This window comes from Zonotrichia albicollis, chromosome 15, assembly GCF_047830755.1.
Source record: "Zonotrichia albicollis isolate bZonAlb1 chromosome 15, bZonAlb1.hap1, whole genome shotgun sequence".
NCBI classification, from domain to species: domain Eukaryota; kingdom Metazoa; phylum Chordata; class Aves; order Passeriformes; family Passerellidae; genus Zonotrichia; species Zonotrichia albicollis.
Window position 1 is genome coordinate 1,719,565 of NC_133833.1, and position 6,509 is coordinate 1,726,073.

The window sequence follows — 6,509 nt, forward strand, 5'->3', positions numbered from 1 at the left end:
GCCCCAGCCCGGCGGAACCGCCCTCGGTACCCCTCGGTACCGCCCCGGCACCGCCCTGGCCCAGCGACACCGCCCCGGCACCGTCTCGGTGCTCCCCGGTACCGCCCGGTAGCGCCCGCGGGCCGCGACCGTCCCGGGAGACACGGGCGGGGCCGGGCGGGGCCGGGTGTGGCGGACACAGATTCCTGTATGGACCCGGCTGAAGGATGCTCAGCCTTGGCAATGCCCTGGCCTGCCCTGCTTTGCTCTGCCCGATGCCCTCTTGTGCCCACGGTCCTGCCCTGCCCTGTCCTGCAGTCGTGCCCACAGCCCAGCCCAGCTTTGCCCTTCCCTGCCCTGGCTGCAGTCCTGCCCACTGCCCCACCCTGCCCTGAGTTCTGCCCACAGCCCAGCCCAGCTTTGCCCTGCCCTGCCCTTCCAGCTGCCCTGTTTTCAGCTCCCTTTCCCGCCCTGTCCCGCCCTGTCCTGGCTGCAGTTGTGCCCACAGCCCTGCCCTGGTTGCAGTCCTGCCCCCTGCCCCGCCCTGCTCTCAGTTCTGCCCCCTGCCCCGCCCTGCCCTGCCCTGTTTTCACCCCCTGCCCTGCCCACAGCCCCTGAGCCCCCTGGCTGGTCCCTCCTTGCCCCAGGGCTCCTGCCCAGCCCCGGGTGCCACCGCTGCCCTGTGCTGTTTGCTGTCCAGCCGAGCATCTCACAAATGCTGTCCCAGGACAGAGGGATGTGGTTTATGCAGTAAACTGGATTTCCTCCCATGCCAAGATTCCCTCCTGCAGCTGTCCAGGCTGGCACCCCAGCTCTCCTGGCAGCCTGGGCGTCTGTCCCATGCCAGGATCAGGAAGCTGAGGATGTCTGCAGGGCTGTGGGACAGAGAGGGGCCCTTCCCTCGGGATCAGAGCAGCCTGCCCTGCTGGCAGCACCCCAGGATCCCTGCAGGGCTCCCTGAGCCCCTTGTTTTGTGGCTGCCAGTCAGAACAAAGCCATGCCCAGGCTGCTCCCTGGGTGCCCACAGAGCCGGGCTGTGCCCCCTGCCCACCGTGCTGCCCTCCCAGGCTGTGATCCTCGCTGTGCCTGCAGGATGTGAGCTCAGCCCTGCCATAATGACAGAGGTTTGTCACGCAGCGTGGACACACAGCCGCTGTGTCCCTGCGCTGCTGGGGCTGCAGAGCTGCTCAGAGCCCCTCTGCCTTCCCTTCCTCCGCTGCTTCATCTGCAGCAGCTGCTGGCGCTGACGTGACAAGACAGGTAGCAGGGAGCTGTGCTGGTGCTGCCAGCTCCCTGCAAGCCCTGCTGCCTGTCCCCTCTGGCTGTCCCCTCCCCTGAGGTGGCAGGGAAGAGCAGGAGGAGCAGTGGGAGTGGGAGCCTGGAGGTTCCTGCAGGGCTGGGGGGAGCAGAGCTGCTGATACAGGAAAGATTGAGAGACGCTGTTTACAGGAGCGTGTAGTGACAGGACAGGAGGGAGTGGCCTTAGAGGAGGGTTAGATTAGATATTGGGAAGAAATTCCTCTCTGTGAGGGTGGGGAGGCCCTGGCACAGGGTGCCCAGAGAAGCTGTGGCTGCCCTGGATCCCTGGCAGTGTCCAAGGCCAGGCTGGATGGAGCTCTGAGCCACCTGGGTTGATGGAAGGAGTCCCTGCCCATGGATGATCTTTAAGATCCCTTCCAGCCCAGGCCATTCTGGGTTGGAAGGGATCTTATTCTATAATTCTGTGATGAATCTTATTATCTTATTCTATAATTCTGTGTGGAATCACCACAGAATTCTATAATTCTGTGGTGATTCTATGGCACAGCACAGTGGGATGGCTCAGGCTGCACTGAGTTTGGCCTTCTGTAAAGTTTCCTGTGCCTGATGAGTGTCCAGGTTTTCCCTTACTCAGGGAGGGTCCCCATCCCAGCCAGACTGTTGTGAATGGTGTCAATGACCCCCATCTGAGGAGTCCATAAAGCAGCCAGGACCTGAGCTGGTCCCCACGGTTCAGCAGCTAATTGAGCTCCTTCCACTGACCTGGTTTCCAAATCTTGTTAACTTGCTGCCTTTGGAACAACTTGAAATCTCCAGCACAGACAGGCTGGGGTTGCAGAGGGCTGCACGGGAGGATGGGGTGCTCTGGTGGAGCTCCGAGCCCCTCAGCACCATCCCAGGGCGTTTTGGAAATCCCATTTCCTTTCCTTTGTCTGAGGGAGCTGCCTGCGAAAGCTGCCGCGAGAGGATGTTGGGGATGCCTGAGACAGGAGTCAGAGAGGAGGAAATGTCAGGACGTTGAGGCAGCCTCCTTTCATCCCTTTGTGTCTGTGCGCTGCAACATGAATTTTCACAGCAATTATTGGATGTGTTTTTCCCACAAGGCTCCTGCTGCGTTCAGCACCCGCAGGTCCCACAGAGCTCGGGCTGTGCAGAGGAAGGGGAACCCTGCCCCCTCCAGCGAGAAGGGACACAGGAGTGATGGAGATAAAAGGACAGAGGAGAAAAAGGTGCTAATTTAATTTCATTTAATTTTCCCTGGACACTGGGATTTTTATCCCTCCTCCATAAGATGTTGAGAGTCACCTGAACCAGACTTCCCCCACCTGCTCAGTCATTGTGTTCCTTTTTTCCCTGATGCCTGATCCCAGTTGGAGAGCTGGGAGTTGCTGGTTGTACCTGGAACCACCGGGAGCTGGGCTCAGACACATCCTGTGCCACACCTGCAGCAGGAATGGTGAGAAATCAGGCTCAGCACTCTCCATGTGTCTGTGCCGTGTTTCCATGTGAGGCTGTGCTCAGCTGCTGTCCCTGGGAAGGGATTTTGGGCAGTTCCCAGGGAAGGGGCTCCCTCCTCACTGCCAGGGGATTTGGGGACAGATGAGGAACGGTGAGGTTGCAAGGGGAATTTCGCACAGCAGAGCTGGGAGAGAGTCAGGAGAGTAAAAGGATCACACAAAACCAAGGGGATGGCCCATCAGCAGCCTCTGGCGTTTCTGCTTTATTCGGAGCTGGATCATCGCTTCCATCACACCTGGACACCGCCCACCCATCCCTGCTTGCAGCACAGCCCCCAGCGCTCTCCCCGCGCTGCCCCAGCCCCTTCCCTTCCCCCGGGAGTCATTTGGGAGCGCAGCCTTTGCTGCGGGCTCCGGAGGTGCCTCCGCCGGGGATGGCAGCTGCAGCACCCATGTGTCCGTCTGTCCCTGCGGCTCCGGCCGGCCAAACACGGCCCTGGCGGCCCAGCCCCCGGCTCAGCCCCGGCCCAGCACAGCCTCTCGTGTCCCCAGGATGATGTGAGTGCAAAGAGCAGCGGGAATGGCCTTGGGGACAGCCCCACGCCCCGCACGGAGCGCTGGGCAGGCTGCACACAGCCACGGCTGACTCATCACAAGCTGGTGACATTTTCCAAAAAAAGCCTCAAAGTCCGGGGCTGTGATGTTCCCAAAAGGCAGCAGAGGAGCCTAAGGGGGCTGCAGACCCCATTCTACCACGGCACATGGGCTGTGGCATGGCAGGGAGCAAATTCTGCCTCGCTGGGCAGTTCCCATCCCTTCTCCTTGTCCCTGGGTCCCCTGGGAGGTGGCATCTGGCAGGGGCAGGGTCAGGAGAGGGCAGATGCTGCTGCCCACTGCCCAGTGCAAAGCCAGGCACTGCCAGTGGTGGCAGAATTATTTCCCACGTGATGGAGATGAACATTTTAATTTGTGAGTCCCTGGACCACAGAGCAACTGGGAGCAGAGGTAGTGAACTGGGCAGTGGGGCCTCATCCAGCAAAGGTCCCCTCTCATCCTCCTCCTCCTCCTCACAGCCACCATTTGCCAGTGGTTTGGCTTTCTTCCAGTTTCCCTGGCAGCCCTTCCCAACAATTCCCCACATCAGCAGGAGGAGACACAGCCTGGCAGAGGCAGATGTTCCCCGGGCTGCCTGCATTAAAGTGATAATCAAATGATAGATTATTTTCAAGCAAACTCTCATTTTCAGCATTAATTTTAGTGCTGTGCAAAGAGAGGCAGTGAAAAGAGCACCCAGGCAGTGGAGGATGGGTGGGATCTGGATGTGCTCCAGGGAAAGCTGATGTACCACAGCCCATCTGTACCTGCAGCCACCCTGCAAAGCCACCAAGGGTGGCTCCATCCTCTGGCTCTATCCTTGGCTCCATCCTCTGGTTCCATCCTTGGCTCCATCCTTGGCTCCATCCTCTGGTTCCATCCTTGGCTCCATCCTCTGGTTCCATCCTTGGCTCCATCCTCTGGCTCCATCCTTGGCTCCATCCTTGGCTCCATCCTCTGGTTCCATCTTTGGCTCCATCCTTGGCTCCATCCTTGGCTCCATCCTCTGGCTCCATCCTTGGCTCCATCCTCTGGCTCCATCCTCTGGTTCCATCCTTGGCTCCATCCTTGGCTCCATCCTTGGCTCCATCCTCTGGTTCCATCCTTTGGCTCTTGCATCCTCCTTCATTCTTATCCTCACCAAGACTGCCTCTGGGTCAAATGCAACAAATATTCCCCAACCAGCAGCAGGTGAGTCAAAGCAAGTCCTGCAGAAGCTCTGCACATCAGGAATGGTCACATTCCCCCTTGAAAGACCTGGACACCAGGGAGAGGAGAGGTGTCCAGGTTTCAATGCCCTGAAACCTTTGCCATCCCTCCTGCATGGCCTGGACTGATGCAGGAGTGATGGCAAAGATCTAAGGGCATTGAAAGTCAGTGTTTTTCCCAAAATCTGCAAATCTTTCACCCTGGAGTGCTCTGGAAAAGGAGGAGCAGTTGTTGTGTCCCACAGCAGGGCTGTGTCAGGAATTATTGCCCGAGCTGGGGCTGCTCCATTTCCCTGTCCCATTTGCCTGTGTGCCACACACAGGGACCCTTTGTGGGCACAGCCGCCCTGCTGAGCCCAGCTGGCAGCTCCTCCTGGCACGGGGAGCTCAGCTCCAGCTGCAGCCCCAGGGCCCTGCCCTGCTCTCACCCCACTGCAGGGCAGGGGACGTCGGGGTTCATTTTGGTTTTCTCTTTGAGTTGCCCTGGAGCGCTGAAAGCTGCTGGCAGAAGGATTTCCTCCCCTTGGGCTGGGATCAGGAGATGTTCATGGACAGCCTTGCCCAGCATGAACCATCTGTGGGAAGCCCAGCTCTGGGATCTGTGCACTCCTGCAATTCCTCCCACCTTCCAGAGAGCATCCCCTGCTCAGGATGACCTGGGAAATGCTGCTGATTTCTTATTACTGCAGTGGGATTGTCACGATAATTCGCTTTGCCTTTTTTTCCTCGAATTATTCCATGGGAAAACCAGGAATCAGGGCGATTCTGGGGGAATTTAGGGCACCTCCAGCAACTGGAGCTCAGGCCAGGTCTCCAATCCTCAGGAGGAGGCCAAATGCTGTAATTAAGGAGAGCTAATTTCTTTTTCCACTTCTAAGCTGCAGAATGGCTCGCCCCAGGTAAGCAGCAGGTTATCTCTTTTCTAGGAAATCTCACTCTTTTTTTTTGCTCTTCAGTCTAAAAATGGAATGCAGACCCTGAAAATAAATTCCCAGAGAACACCACTGTGCAAACATCCCAGGCTTTGATTCAAAGTGTTTGGATTAATTAGCTTAAACTGAAAGCTTTCATTCTGATTTCAGCCTTGCCTTTATGGACAAAAAATTAAAGCAGCAAAGCTTTGGAAGTTGAAAAATCAAAATGTTCCAGCCTGGAAATATCAAAACAAGATGCTGAGCCTCGCTGAGCTGCTTTGTTGCTTTCTAAAAGGAAATGGCATCGAGACCAACACCTTTACAAGAGGCTTGGATCATTAAGCACTTCAAAAAAACCCCCCTAGTTCAGCATAAGCAATTAATTTCTTAATTAGATTTTCTCTTTTTCTTCCAGAGGGAAGTCTAAAAATATTGATTTTTCCCATTCTATCCAAAGATTTCTTTAAATATGATCCCCTCACTGGATGGCTGAGCTGGAGCTTGAGCTGTGGGAATTACATGGAGTGGTTCATTTAAATTCACTTTGTCATCTTTCCTTCTCCTTGTCCTGTTTATTTCTGTTCCAGCAGCAAAACAACACCAGGGTAAGAGCAGAGAATAATACAGAAAATAGAGACTGAAAGGGAAATTGAATATTAAATATTTTTTGGAAGTCTCATTTTCTAGAGGTGAAACACATTTCCTTTGGAAGCCTCTCGGAGGAGAACATCCTTGATGTTTGGAGCAGTTTTCCTGCTGGTTTTCAGTCAGCTCCATCCAAAGCAGCACTGGATGAAGCTCGGCTGGACATTCCCATCAGCATTACCTGACGTGGGCTGTCTTTAACTCAGGAACCATAAAATCCCTGCTGGAATTGCATGTGGCTGTGCTGACCACTGAGGCACACCCAGCTGGGAGCTCCCAGAATCCCTGGGAAAAGCTTCCAGAGGTTTTTTGTTTTTTTTTTTTTTTTTTCCTGGAGATGTCATCCAGACCCAGCTTCTGTGTCCCTGCTGCTGCTCAGGCCGCTGCTCCCCTATTTTGGAGCTTTGCCTTGTTTTTTCTGGTGATCCCAATTCTGCAGCTCCACAGGGCTT